The following is a 16,029-nucleotide window of genomic DNA, read 5'->3' as shown; positions in this document are numbered from 1 at the left end:
TGCCAAAACTGAAATTCTTCAGACATTTTACATGGCCTCACTAATTACATGGAATTGCTGTGTGGATCTTACAGAAAATGACACATCTTCCTTTTTTTCCCCACTTCTCCTTTTTACATTTTTTACTTGATATGTATAATATACATGCCTGTATATTTTATATACTGAGGGCAGCCCATTTATAAATTAAGAGTACATTTTACATGGCCTCACTAATTACACCGAATTTCTGTCTGGATCTTAATAGGGAAGAACACTTTTTTTTTTCTTTTTATATTTCTTACTTTGTACGTAATTACATACATGCCTATATATTTTATATACTAAAGGTAGCCCATTTATAAATTAAGAGCACATTGTATTCAGTAGATTATAATGGGGCTGGTCTTAAGTGGACCACTATGTGAATAAATATTTTGGGGGAAACAGCTGTATATGTTTCAGGGCAACGGTTATACATATTATTTACCAGGAGAAACTTTTTCTTAAAGAGCCAATATTTAAAATTTAAAATATGTGTTCTATGTACAGTAAAAGAAAATATCCTTTATTGTGACGTCAACTATACTTCTTATACCTTACATTTTTATTTAATTTTTTTAGCTGGATATATGTTAAAGAAAAAAAAAACTGTGGAATACTACAGTAAATACTGTTTTTAAACACAAGTACTGGTCCACATAACATTATTTTCCATTGACATAATTTTTAACAATTTGGGATCCTTTAGAGGGGATGTCAAAAAGGTTAAAAAGTTTAAGAAAAACACTTCAGGAATAAAGCCAAAATCACTTTCCATCCAAATGTGTTATTAATTGTTGATACGCAATTATAATTTCTACTTGGAATGCAGAGGATTACCTGTTCTTCCTGTCATTACAACTAAAACAGGTTTACTATTAGAAATGGCTTCCAATGAAACCAAGAACTTCTCCAAATATTTAGTATTACGTGTGCCTAATCTAGCTTCTCAGTGTCGATTTTTAAAGTACCTTAAATTTACTGTTTACTACAAATAAGAATATACTGCCTCCTAATTATTTTCTCCAATCAGTGCTGAAAATGGAAAAATATTTATATATTGATATAAAAAGTTTTGTTCTGTTTGAAATGAATGCTAACTTGGATCACGTTGTGCTGTTTCTGAATTGTTGCATCTGCTGGGTTTTATAGATGAGCTGCCACTGTAGGGACTGTGAAATTACTACTTTGTGGCAGGGTACTTTAAAACATAATTATGTTTTTACAAAGGTAGGCTACATTAATTGTAAATAATTGTGAAAATCACTGTTTGAATCATTTTAAGATTACATGACTTTTCTATGAATTGCAATATTTATAAATGTTTGAAATTGTACGCATTGATATTTCATGATGAATGTACTTAAAATAAATTGACCCCTCATTCTTACTTGCATTTCTCATTTACAGACTGTAACTTAGATCCCAGTTAAAGTAACACAGTCGTTTAGGAAATAAGAAACTCGGCTGTTAACACTTGATCAGACACATTCTGAAGAATTAACCAGCAGCCGAGGAAGTAGTTGCTAGAATGGTGAGCGGTACCTCAATTATTGTCTTACAAAAGCCTACACTGTCCCATTTCAGCATCTAGAAAATACCCTGGAAAGGTCACCAGCCGTTAGCAATAGGGTCTCATGTGACTAACCGTGACGCCCTGGTTTCATGCTCTGGTTGATTTGCTCCACCTGGGTTAGTCGGTGGAGTCGAGTACGTACCATTGTTCTCTAAATTCAATAGCGAACACCTTAATCTTTTATTTCCCAAACTAATCAGTAAAATAAATAATGCATCTTTGTTTCTGTAATGATATCTTAGAATTTTTCAGTGTGTTTCTTTTGAAGTGCCCAAAGCTCAGTTCTTTGGTTTATGGGTGTTTTATGTTGTTTGGGAATGGGGAATGATAGCTATTTAGGAGAAACCACCAAGGGAAAGATGTCACAGGAAAAGAACTAACAACAGTGACGTTAGAGTAGGTAGTATTTACCTCATAGTGTCTACCTAACAGTAAATAGAAATAGAAAAATTATTTTTACAGATTTCATGAGATATAATTGATATATAGAACACTGTACATATTTAATGTATGCAATTTGCTGAGCTTGGACATACACACACACACCCATCATACTATCACTGCAATCAAGGTAATAAATATGTCTATCACCTCCAAAAGTTTCCATGTGTCCCTTTGCTCTGTGTGTGTGTGTGTGTGTGTGGAAATAATGTTTAACACAAATGCACCCTCTTAATTTTTTAAGTGCACAGTACCATATTGTTGACTATAGACACTAAGTTGTAAGCTGATCTCTAGGATTTACTCATTTGGTGTAACTGTAACTGTATACCCATTGAACAGCTCAGCATCATGTATTCCAGGTCCATCCACGTTGCTGCAGACAATAGGGTTTCTTTCTTTTTTAAGGCTGAGTAATACTCCACTGTGTGCACACACCACGCTTTCTGCATCCATTTAGTAAATATCAAATCATTTCAATCATCACCAAAACATCCATCACAGGGAGACTGGTTAAATAAACTGTGATACAGCCACAAACAGAAAATGTGTACCTTTAGGAAAAAAATGGCAACACTGTCTTTAAACATGGACGCATCCAGGATAAGTGATAAAGCAAGGTGTAGAGGAGTGCATGTGTTACCTTTATGTTTTAAAGAGAGAGAGCTAGGATGTTTGCCCATGCTGGAAGGACATATAAGGAGCTGATAATAGTGTTTATTGTGTTACTTGCCATTGAGTCGGCTCTGACTTCTGGCGACCCTATGAATGTGTGGCATCCACTCTGTCCTGTCCTCCACAGCCCCGCTCAGCTCCTGTAGACTCATGCCTGTGGCTTCTTTTATGGACTCCACCCATCTCACATTTGGACTTTCTCTTTTCCTGCTGCCTTCTATTTTTCCTGTATTATTGTCCTTTCCAAAGGACTCTGCCTTCTCACAGTGTGACCGAAGTAGGACAGCTTCCAGTTTGTCACTTTTGCCTCCAGCAATGTTTCAGTCCTGATTTGCTCTAGGACTCACTCGCTTGCCTTTCTGTGGGTCCAAGTTATCCAGACAGCTCTCCTCCAACACATATTTCAAATGAATCTTTTTTTCCCTATCAAGCCTTTACACTCCATCTTTAGTATCCACACATAGTAATTGGGAATAGGAGGCTGTGGATGACAGCCTTGGTCTCTAAGGACACATCTTTGTTCTTGGTGATGTTCCCTAAATCTTCCGTCGCTGCCCTTCTGAGTCTCAGCCTTATCTTGATTTCTTGGCTGCTGTCTCCATTTGAATTGATGACTGAACCAAGGTAAGCAGAATCTAACAGTTTCAGTGTCTGTGTCAAAGCTGTGTTTTTCTGTACTCATGATTTTTGTCTTCATGTAGAAAGCAGTGATAATCGAGCATGTGAGGATATATATATATATATATATATATATATATATATATATATTTGAACCATCTTAATTGTTAGTAGGTATAATACTGAACCATGTTAACATTAACTATTTACAAAGCTGACTAAGTTTTCAGCTTAAATTCAGAGGTCAACATGAATATTCATGACAGCATTATTAATAATAGTAAGAGGCAACAAGCCACATGTCTGTCAATTGATAAATGGATAAGCGAGGTGGTATATCCACACAATGGAATATTACTCAGCTATAAAAATGCATAAGGTATTGATACATGCTACCACATGGGTGAACGTTGAAAACTATGCTAAGTGAAAAAAGCCAGACACAAAACGCTACACAGTATGATTTCATTTATATGAAATGTCTGGAAGAGAGAAATCCACAGAGCCAGAAAGTAGGTTAATGGTTGCCAGAGATGGTAGGGATGGGGAGTGACCGCTAACGAGTACCGGGTTTCTTTTGGGGTGATGTATGGCCCCTCTTTGACAGCATGTGAGCTTATAACCCCTGAAATGAGTCCTCTGATGGAAATAAATTTTATTTAGTCCTTGAAAATAGAGGGTAATAAATGTAACTCCTTTTTTTTGTTGCACTTGCACTGTTTTCAAGCATTTAATATTGGTAAAAGAAAAATACCTTCATCACTAATACACAAGAAATTGAGGCAACAAAAGATCTGGTGTTCTGTTCACCTTCTCAGGGGTTTTCATGGTCTGTCCAGTGGAATATACTGATATTAAAAGCTACGGTGAACTTGTTTCCCCTCAAAAACTTGATAAATGAAGAGGCAGTCTTCTGAGAGCATTAACCAAAATATATTACCACAACTATCAGTCACTTGACTTATCCCTAAGTGGACCCTCTGTGCCATTTTGTAATTTTCTTAAAAGTTTAATTTCGGCTTTTCACTATCATCTTTCTCCCCAAACTCAATTTAAACCATCAGCTTTAAAAAAAAACACACACAAGTTTGCAGGTCACCCTCATGCAGGGGCCCTGTTAATCTCTGTATCATCCAATTTTAGTGTGTGTGCTGCGGAAGCAAGCTCTAAACTTCAGCTTTGGGTTAATTGACCAGCATACCTCTTTCTTTACTACGAAGCTTATAGGAGGGAACAATAGGTCTGGATGCAATCCACATCTTCCATTAATTGTAAATGTAATTCAAGTTGCAGTAAATCCTTGCACGCTCACACTGTACATCAGCAGCCAAGGCAGCCCTTTGTAAAACAAGACTTCTGTCTGTCTATTTTTTAAATCACATTGTTTGGAAAGAAATACTACTGCTCGCAGAATAATTGGAATATATAATAAGATTAGAAAGAAGAGTAGAAAATCATCCATAGTCCTAAAGTAATGCTTGTAGTTATTTTGATTTTTCCTCCTCAAGCTTTTAGGGAGTGTTTTTGTATAGACTGTGAACGTTCACAAACTTTACATTAAATTTTTAACATGCACAGCAATATGAGGCGTCATGTATATGGATGGACACAGACGGGCGGACTAGCAGTGCACAAGTTCCATCAGGATGACAGATACCACGTTAAGGGGGTTGCTTATCTCTGGAAGGGAGACGATGGGATTAGGGAAAGGAATTTCAGGGGAACCTGAAAAGTCATGGTTCTTGAAAAAAAACGAAAGCAAACGTAGTGAAATCCTAAGGTTAGGATGAGTGGTGATACACATATATTTACTATATTCTCTACTTTTCTGTATGCTTGAATATTTCATAATAAAAAGATGAGGTGCCTTGCCAGCCTCACTGTATCTAAATTCATAACCCACTGTCCATTCGCTAATTTTGATTATCCTGATACCTTTCCCAATTAAAAGGGTTGAAATCTTAATGATCTTCTGGCACAATTAAAATCTTTTATCGGCTTGCTAAAGGACATGTGCAATAGGACCTAGTAACTTAACTTGAGAAGCTCGTTTCTTGTTAGAAACAAGTTTAACCCTAGGTGGCGCTGTTTTCCACACTCAGGCTTCTCTGTCGTCCCATCAGGGTGTATTGCGGAGGTTGCTAGGGTACAGGTTTTCTGGTAATCATTATGAAATGAAAGTATTGCAGGGACTATGGGAGATGTGCAGGATGCTTTCATGCTAGAATCATAAAAATCAAAGGTTTAAGTGAAGCCATCGATCCATTTACACCTTCCTGCAGCTTTGATTTGCCTTCCACTTTTCAGCTCATGATAAAAGTCAGTTTAGAGATAATTTTCTTCATAATCTATAATTGAACAAGTTAGAAACTGGAATATCTCTGCTAATTATATCTTTGTTTTAACTCTTGGGAGATAATATAGTAAAATCAACCAACCAATTACAAGGCCCACATTATTTTTCCAAAACAAACCACATAATTGTCATTATTCCTTACTTTCCTGGTTTTGCCTTTCATCCTTTTGATACTAGAGAACTATAAAGAAATAATCTCTTTATAACAACCTACAAACATGATCAAATCAAGACAAAATTGTGTCAATTATACCTTATGTTGGTACCATCATTATTGTCTCAATGCCGAGCAAATCTTTTAAAATTCTATCATTGTCTTTAGCTTTTTACATATTAAGCTTTATGAAGTTATTAAGAAATTATTCTTTATTACTATAGTCCATCAGCATTTTAATCATATGTTCTAAGCATCATAAGTACTTTAGCATCCAAATATAATAATAAAACTTAACTAATTTGAAAAATGGTGAATAATCTAACTTACAGAATATTTCATGGTGAAAACATTTTCCACATACAGTTGAATTAGGCAAAGGGTATACTTAAAAAAAATCACAATAGCTTTATTTCAATGTTAGTAAGCTACAAATAGGGCTAAATTTCTTTAATCATAAAACAATTATGGAGCGAAAACTTTTAACACCCTAATTTCTTAGGTATCTTTTGAATAAAGCATATTTTTAAGTGGAATTCTTTTTATATAAAGTAAGACATTATTAATTAAAGATTTTTTAAATTTATTTTTAGAGAGAGGGGAAGGGAGGGAGAAAGAGAGGAAGAGAAACATCAATGTGAGAGAGAAACACCAGTCAGTTGTCTCTCATATGTGCCCCGAACCCGCAACCCAAGCATGTGTCCTGACCAAGAATCAAACCGGTGACCTTTTGCTTTGCGGGAGGACGCCCAACCCACTGAGCCACACTAGTCAGGGCTAAGACATTTTTAAAGAGAAATTTCTTTGAATGTTCTACTGTTAAAAAATCATTAACTACTTTGGAATTAAGCAATCCAAATTAATTTTTAAGCAATAATAATTTGTTGTGCATTGTACTATTAGTGAGAAATGTAACTGCAGAGGTACGGACGCTAGGAGTACCCAGGGAAGAAGGCATAGTGAAACATTGCCTTGCTTCCAGAACTCTTTTTGGAGCTCTGCTGTGGAAAGATTAAAAAAGGTTTTTATTCAGAACTGTGACTAGGATGTTAACTTGCAATAAAGTGAATGGCCTTAGAGTTATACTATTCCTTTCTCTGCCTTCAGGTTTCTAGGTTAAGGAATAATGAGTTTTGTGTCTAAAATTGCTCGTAGCAGAGCTAATTTTAGTCCCCTTGGGGAAGAGATTGGAGAAAGGAAGGTAGAGTTTTTCCTGCATGCTTTAGTGGTCAATCGACTTTAGTACTGTATATTCAAACGAACTTGGCCATTCTAACCAAGTACGCTTAAAGATTTTCTGAAATCAAAAGGAAAAAAGAGAGAATCCAATTCTGCCATGAAATATTTAGTTACTAAAGTAAAATATATGTAGACTGTTACCTTTATGCAAATATCTTCTCCAAATAAGGAATAACAAAAATTGAATTAGTGGTGTTTTTAGCACTGAAATTTCAGTTTGGGGTCATCATAGCTTTTGATAAATAGTGAGTCGCGGGTATTGGTTATCTATTGTTGCATGGAGACTACCCCAGAACTTCGTGGTTTGAAACCATAGCCATTTGACTGGTCACAGTTCTGTGGACCTGAGCTCAGTGGGGGCAGTTTTCCTGTTGGTCTTATTTGGATGCCTCGTGGGCCTACAGTCAGATGCCAAGTTGACTGGGGGCTGGTTGGCTAGACTTGACCTCACTAACACATCTGGTAGTTAGCCCAGGCTGTTGGCCAGGGCACCTAAGTTGTATTCCATGTCACCTACCCAGCAAGGTAGGACTTTTTCCGCATAGTTGCAAGAAGGCTAGAGTGAAAGTGGTAAGTCCTGTTTTGGGTTTTGTTTTGTTTTGTTTTAATTTATTGATTTGAGAGAGGAAGAGAGAAAGAAAAAAAATTATTTGTTGTTCTACTTACTGATGCATTCATTGATTGATTCTCACATTTGCCCTGACTGAGGACTGAACCCTCATCCCTGGTGTATTGGGACAATGCTCTAACCAATGACCTACCCAGCCAGGACCCTCTTCCACTGCTTTCTGTTGGTCAGACCAAATCACAAGGCTGGCCTAGATTCAAGGGAAGGGAAAATCTCTTGGTGGGAAGAATTGCAGATAGTCTGTGGCCATATTTATCTATCATACTAGATTATTTAGATCAACCCATTCATTCAAAATGTCAAATACTTTTAATAGCTTAAAAGTAATGAAGAGCTGAAAGGACAGTAGAGAATCACCAAGCTCATTTCTAATTGGGGAATGATCGCCTATAATCAGAGAGATAAGCTATCCAGAGCAGCGAAGATGAACAGGCTTCACACTTGGAATCCAGAGGTCCAGGATTAGGACACATTCAAAATAAAGGGAGTCTCATAGGCATTTCTCCAGCATTCCAGAAGGACCCAAAGGGACTACACCTCCAGGATAAGGTATGGATCTACTCTCTCACCCCCTGTCCAGGAGACTACAGGGAAGGCTGCCTTGGCTCTGAGCAGAGCCGGAGAAAGAAGAAAAAAAGCGATGATCTTGGGCCCTCCCTGGGTTTGACACACTAATTACTTTTGTGGCCTTGGTCTGGTTGTTTAACTTGTCCACATCCTTCCCTCGTTTAGAAAATAAAGATAACAGCCCTGGTTGGTGTGGCTCAGTAGACTGAGTGCCGGCCTGCGAACCAAGGGGTCACTGGTTCGATTCCCAGTAAGGGCACATGCCTGGGTTGTGGGCCAGGTCCCCAGTAGGGGCACATGCACACAAGAGGCAACCAATCCATGTTTCTGTCCCTGTGTTTCTCCCTCCCTACCCCTCTTAAAAAAGAAAGAAATCAGGAAGAGACAGGAATTTGTAGAAACAGACCACATACCCTCTGTGAATGGGGATTGTCACCATGGGGGAATGCAGGCCCCTGTTACAATATCTTCATTAGCATAATCCTATGCATATAAAGAAGACATTTGGGAAATAAAAATAAACTACAATAATTCATAAACTCTTGGGAGGTAGGTTACCAAAGCTTAAAAAATATTGCATGTCCTTAGAAAGGAGGACCCAGAATTTGAATCTAGATCAGTGTTCAGGGCAAAATGCCTATGATGATTAATATAAAATATTAACTCTGGTTTATAAAACGATGCTCATGTGAGGTGATAGAGAAGCAAAAATTATATTTATTGATTTGTTACTATATATTCAGCCTTATCGCTTTACGTACTTTATCATACATTATCACATTTAATTCACGTAAATGCCCTTTAAATTAGGTAATACTATTTTCACTGTGCCTAAGTAATTTATCAAGCTATTACAATATGCTTTGTTTCTACGATATATTTTTCACCACAGGGGACACTCAGCTTCTTCTCCCCACAGAGACTTGGGAAGGAAAGTTCAGAAGCCTCTCAGGTGGGCAGGAGTGGGGAGGAGCAGTGGTTGGTGCTCAAGGAGGCTGATCCTAGGACTAGTATCTTCCCCAGGAACAGACAAGCTCCCTGAATCCCTAGAGGCTTCTCAGAGAAGTTGAGTGATTTGCCCAAGGTCAAAGAGCAAGTAACAAAACTGAGACTCAAGTCCAAGTGTGTCAGACTCCAAAGCCAATGCTCTTAAGCAGACTTCTTAACATCATTGTCTCTCTTCTGATCATGAGTAACTGTGGTTTTGCCATATGCATTTCTGGGGCCAAAAAGTACAAAAAATAACCATTTCTTGGTTACTTTCAGAAATGTAGTAACACTTGGTAGTGGGACAGTAGATGGTGACATGGAATTCAGCCACCTGCCCTGATATCCTGCTGCGTTAGCTCTGATTCCACATTCTAATGCATGACCCAGGCTTGCCTCCCAGAAATGTGGCTCTCTTTCACTCCGTGAAGTTGCTAGGATGAATATTTGCAGGTATATTTATTTGCAAGTCTTTATTTTCTACTTCAGTAACTTCTGCCATTAATATTTATTATTAATCCATAAAGCATACATAATTGTACCTAAGTAGGTGACCCTAAATTAGCAAATTCCTATCCCATCAACCACAGAAGATTTATCTGTTCCAGAAGTCATTCATTTTTTTCACCACTGATTCTCCAGGGGGATTTCAGAGCTGCTTTTCATGGCCATTGCTTCTCAGATAACTGGAAAAATAGCCTGAGCAGCCTTTGAAACTGCTGGATGTTTGATAAATGTCTAGAACTTCCATTTAAAGTTGAGGATGGAAGGTGATCCTTCCTCTGTGAATAATAATACCAGAAAAGGAAAGAATGCCTTTATATACTTAGGATAAAAAGGGCATAGTGAGTAATACACTTGATAGTTTAGTGAACAAATATCTTATCCACCTATTCTGGCAACTGACAGGTGTAGGAATAATAGACAAACGAACATGTCTCTATAAATGACATACATAAAATCGATAAAAGAAAAGGCATCTCAGATAAACAACCATCACTTAGGGAAAAACTGGAAATAAAAAGTTGAAGAAATAATCTAGTGTGTCTTGAAACTTTTTAAAACCCACATTTTAAACATGGAGGGGAGAGAGAAAGAGAGAGGGAGAGAGAAATTAAAAAACCAATAGGGAAACCCACCAACCCAGCACATGTAAGTAAAATCAATATTTATTGCGTGCCATAGAAATGTTGTGTTTTTTAACATTAAAAAATATTGATTGATTTTAGAGAGAAGATGGGAGAGGAGAGAGAGAAACATCAATTTGTCGTTCCACTTATTTATGCATTCATTCATTGGTTGATTCTCGTATCTTGCTCTCTCCCTCCCCCTCTCTCTAAAAATAAGTAAATAAAATCTTTAAAAAAATAAAAGAACATTTTGAAAATGGAAAGCAAATGTATAATGATCCATGAAATACTCAGAGTCAAATACAAGATATTTGAGACCAGAAAATACAGTGATTCAAAATTTCCTAATTTGAAGCACAAAATTCACAAGAAGTGATCCTTCAGTGGCTGGAGAGCTGGCTGGGAAATCAATGCATTGAAGCCGCGGTGATTCAGAACAGAGCCAAGACATGCACTGAGTGTCCCTCAGCTCTATGCTCTGGTCTTGACCACTGAGGACACACATTATGTCACCACAGCTAGACACTAGGTCAAGAGCACTAGGTCAAATAGTGGTGGTACCTAGATAATAATCCACTGTTTCTGTATAATCTACATAAATCCCTGAGATCCCAGGAAACCCTCCCACAAGTTTTCCAGTCCCTCATAGTTAAAGAAATGAAACCATGCGCAGCAGGTTGTTCCAGTAATTTGTCCCAGTTTGGTCACAGCTCCCTATATCCATGCCCCTGAGAGATCCTCTTACACAACGACCCTGGGAGAGCCGAAGTGACTTGCATTGTCCGATGAGACAACAGTAAATGAAATGCAAGTAAAAGCTTGAAAAGTGATCGCACTTAAGGAATTGCTACTGTTGTTATTCTCTCAAGCCCTGAGACCACCAGGTATAGAGGTCAGGCTTGCCCACTGAAGATGAGAAGATCACGGGGAATAGTCAGCTGAGGACTCCTAGGCAGCAGTAGGGACAGCTGACTGCCTTCACAAGCATGAGCCCAGAGGCTAGAAGCAGAGGAACCACCCATACAATAAATGATTGTTGTTTTAAGTCACTACATTTTTTCGGGGTGGTTTATGACACGGGAAAAGCTAACTGCTAGACCATATGAAGGACCTCGTGGATTGCCTTTGCAATCCTTACCCAAGAGAAAGTGTGCCTTCTTTCCACCTCTAACAAGTTGGTAACGTGATATTGCGATTTGTAATAACAAAAATAGACTTAGTCTTCGTCCGGGTTCTCTGCACAGGGCTCCCAAAGCCCTTGGAATTTCCTGTGTTGAGAGTGTTAAAGGTGTCTTTGGTTATGTTAATGAGGTGACTTTGGGAAAGCTCCCAAGTCACCCAGGGATGGGGGCTGGTTGCCAGGGGAACCAACTACATGATTAGAGGGTTGAAACTTTTGGTCCCACCCCCAGATCTTTGGGATGGGAAACAGCTGTAGGATGAATCAATCACCAATGGCTAATGGAGTAATCATTCATGCCTGGGTAATGAGTCCCCTATAAAACCCCAAAGGAGGCATTTGCAGAGCTTCCGAGTTGGTAACTGAGCACGTGGAGGTGGGTGGAGAATGGAGCTCTGAGAGCCTAGCAGCTCCGTGCCCTTTCCCCAGGCCTTGCCCTGCGTCTCCTCCGTCTGGCTGTTCCTGAGTTACATCTTTTTACAATGCACCGGTGCGCTAGTAAGTAAAATGTTCCTCTGTGTACCATGGCTGGTCTAGCAAATGAATTGGACATTGAGGAGGGGGTCGTGGGAACCTCTGAGCTACAGCTGGTGGGTCAGAAGCACAGGTACAACTTGGACTTGGGACTGGCATCGGAGGTGGGGGCAAGGGAGCAGTTTTGTAGGACTGAGCCCCTAACCTGTGGGATCTGTCATTGTCTCCAGGTACACAGTGTCAGAAGTGAGTTAAATTGTACCCCATTAGTGTTGGAGAGAATTGCGTGCTGTTGGGGGAAAAACCCACACACTGGAATTGGATGCAGAATCATTGGCGGAAAGTTTACTAAAGGTCATTATTGAACCATCTGGGGACCTGAGATTCAGTTGATACCTCTCTCCCCCTCAGCTTTCATATACCCAACACCAAAGTCTGTTTATACCTCCTTTAAATCTGAAATCCTGGCCTAAACAAGGAATTCTACCCATCTTCCTGCATCCACCCTGGCTCCACTGGGATCTCTTCTCCAGTGTAACAGAGCAGTCATTTAAAAACCTGCCTGACTATGTCCCCCTCTCACTGAAAACCCCTGAGTCACTTTCATTTATCGCCTGTATTTCCCATGACCTACAATCCCTCACAGCGTGAGCCGCCCCACATTCCCCACCGCCAGCCTCATCTCTAAGACCTCCCACCCCCACGTCTGCCCCAGCCTTTCTGTTCTGCTAATGGGCAGTGGCTGAGCTCCTCCTGCTAGAGCCCTCTTGTGTGCTCTTGCTATACCATTGATTCTATTCCTCTGCCCTCCACCCCGCATTGAATCTTCCCAACCTCCTCTTACCTCAGGCCTCACTTACTTAGGGAAGCGTTTTCTAGGTCCCTAGTGCATGTTATATCATTTTTCTTTATTGGACTTAGCTCATTTCATTTTGTGATTGAATGGACTCATGTTCGTGTGGTTTCCAGTTTAGTGTCTGCTTTCCCAACTACACTATAAACTCCAGAAAGTAGAGAATGTGAAGCTTTGCGCGCGCTGGAAGGTTTAATGTCTAGCACAGTGCCAGGCACAGCACTAAGTGTGTATCTGTTGACTGACTGAATGAGTTTGATACACAGAGCTATAATTGCGCTTGGCATAAATAAAATCCACTCAACACACAGTTGCTGAGTGAATCAGGAATGAATGAATAAGCCTGGGATAGGGAGGGGATAGCAAAAGGAAAAACCGTATCTTGCGCGGCCTTGTGTTCCTTGCACGTAAGCTAAATAACTATTTTTGGAATGGAGGAGCAATCTAATCGGAGGATTTTGAAGGGGTAATAAGGATATGGACAAAAAGAGGACAAAAATGTGTTTCCTTTATACTTGAAACAATCAATTAAATGGTCTTTTGTGTAGATGTGGAACTAATTTGTAAAAAAAATTAAATGGGTACTTCTCTGGATGTACAACTATAAACAACAGTGTGATTCTGGTGTGATCCTACCGGCTAACACCCTGTGGTCACAATTACTTCGCATTTCTACAGTCTGCACAGCAAAGGCAATCATCAGCAAAATAAAAAGACAACCCAAAGAATTCATTGTAATGCCTCTGCATTTATTGCCTCAACTGTTACTTGAAGGTGGCATGCCATATAATTTAACCTGTGGTATCAGTGATAGAAATGATACCTTTCTGAAGAAGGGGTTTATCATAATCTGCTTCCTTGAGGGCTTGCACTTGTAGAATTGCATTCCGTTCTGCAGTGCCATCTTTTTAAAAATACATATATATAACTATATCAGTCCTTGGTTACATTTCTTTCCTTCTCTTTGGACCATAAGCCTTAGAGTAGTGACTTCTGGAGCAGGCTAATTTAGAAGTTGAGACCTTTACATGGAAAAGTAATTTGCGTGTATGAGATAGGAAGGTGTTTTGTTGTTGGGGTTTTGTTTGTTTTGGTTTTTTTTGGTATGCTACAGGCTTACTTTAAACCATTTAACTTATGTTCCAGGGTAACTGTAATTTAATGTTGGTAGTATAGCAAATTATGAATAGCTTTAATTGTGTGTTTAAAAGTCATGTTCACAAGCTTAAGTCTGGATATCAGAATTTAAGCAATTCTTGGAATGTATGAATGTCTCCTTAATATACTGATTACAAAGCAAAAAAAAAAAAAGACAACCCACAGAACAGGAGAACATATTCACTGATACATCTGTTAAGGGTTAATATCCAAAATTCATAAAGTACTTACAAACCTCAACACCAAAAAGCAAACAACCAAATTAAAAAATGGGCAAAGGACCTGAATAGACACTTCTCCAAAGAGGACATACAGAGGGCCAACAGACATATGAAAAGATGCTCAACAGCACTAATCATCAGAGAAATCCAAATTAAAATCACAGTGAGATACCACCTCACACCTGTCAGAATGGCTGTAGTCAATAAATCAACAAACAATAAGTGCTGGTGAGGATGTGGAGAAAAGGGAACCCCTTTGCACTGTTGGTGGGAATGCAGACTGATGCAGCCACTGTGGAAAGCAGGGTGGAGATACCTCAAAAAATTAAAAATGGATCTGCCTTTTGACCCAGCAATCCCACTTCTGGGAAGATACCAGAAGGAATCCAAAACAGTAATTTGAAAGAACATAAGCACCCCTATGTTCATTGCAATGTTATTTACAGTTGCCAAGATAGAAAAGCAGCCCAAGTGCCCACCAGTAGATGAGTCGATAAAACAACTATGGGGCATTTACACAATAGAATTTTATTCAGCCGTAAAAAAGAAGAAAACTTTACCCTTTGTGACAGTGTGGATGGACCTGGGGAACATTATGCTGAGTGAAATAAGCCAGTCAGAGAAAGACAAACACCATATGATTTCAACTCATATGTGGCATCTAATGAACAAACTGAACTGACAAGCAAAGCAGAGATAGATGCATAGATGGAGAGCAGATGAAGCTAGTGGGGTTGGGGGAGGTTAGGGGGCCGAGGGACTGAGCAAAAAGGAAAAAGGACTCAGGGACGTGGACAACAGTGTGCTGATTGCCAGGGGCAGGGGGGTGTAAGGGGACTAAACAGTAATGGGAAAATACAATAAAGATTAAAAAATTGAAATAGAACCCATTACAGTTTGGTAAGAAAGTAAAATATTTAAGAATCATTTCAAAGAAATGATAAATACTATAAACATCACAAATTCAGATTAACAGAATGTTTTTATTAATCGCCTAACACTTCTACAATATTTTTTCTACTTTTAGCTGCATACTCTTTCATTGCCTCTTTGAACAACAATTTTGCTGTATAACCTTCTATAAGAACAGTAAAGTATACTTCAGTCTTCCAAAAAAAATTTCTATAGTCTAGAGGATGAATTCTCTTGGTTTGTAGAAAACAATTTTCTCAGTAGAAGAATGAGCATAAGTTGAGTTCAACTTCTTAAACATAAATAGAAATCAAAACAGAACATATTACCCTGACCCCTGCTCATCCACCCTATTAACCTTGTTTAAAACCTCATTGTCTCACCCTGGCCGGGGTAGGAGCATTGTCTCAGTTAGAGCATTGGCTGGTACACCAAAAGGTGGTGGGGTTCCATCCCTGGTCAGGGCACACACCTAGATTGCAGGTTGGATCCCTGATCGGGGCATGTACAGGAGACAACCACTCTATGTCAGTGTTTCTCTCTCTCCCTAAAAAATAAATAAACATATTCTTGGGTAAGGATTTTTTTTAAAAGAATTTATTTATTTATTTTAGAGAGAGGGAGGGAGGGAGAAAGAGAGGGAGAGAAACATCAATGTGCGATTGCCTCTCTTGTGTGCCTTGTTGGGGACCTGGCCTGCAACCCAGGCATGTGCCCTGACTGGGAATTGAACCGGTGACCCTTTGGTATGGAGGCCAGTGCTCAATCCACTGAGCCACACCAGCCAGGGCTTGGGGAAGGATTTAAAAAAAATAAAGATTTATTCAGGAGTTTGGTCA

At 39.0% G+C, this 16,029-nt stretch overlaps 1 pseudogene; it reads right to left on the bottom strand.

Annotated features, from left to right (window-relative positions):
• Nucleotides 1-4,399: 4,399 nt before the first annotated feature.
• On the bottom strand, nucleotides 4,400-4,494 carry LOC112302043 (U6 spliceosomal RNA; annotated as a pseudogene).
• Nucleotides 4,495-16,029: the final 11,535 nt, after the last annotated feature.

The sequence above is a fragment of the Desmodus rotundus genome, chromosome X (assembly GCF_022682495.2).
Source record: "Desmodus rotundus isolate HL8 chromosome X, HLdesRot8A.1, whole genome shotgun sequence".
Lineage (NCBI taxonomy): Eukaryota > Metazoa > Chordata > Mammalia > Chiroptera > Phyllostomidae > Desmodus > Desmodus rotundus.
The sequence above is the reverse complement of the archived record's forward strand: the minus strand, read 5'-3'. Positions and strand labels throughout refer to the sequence as shown.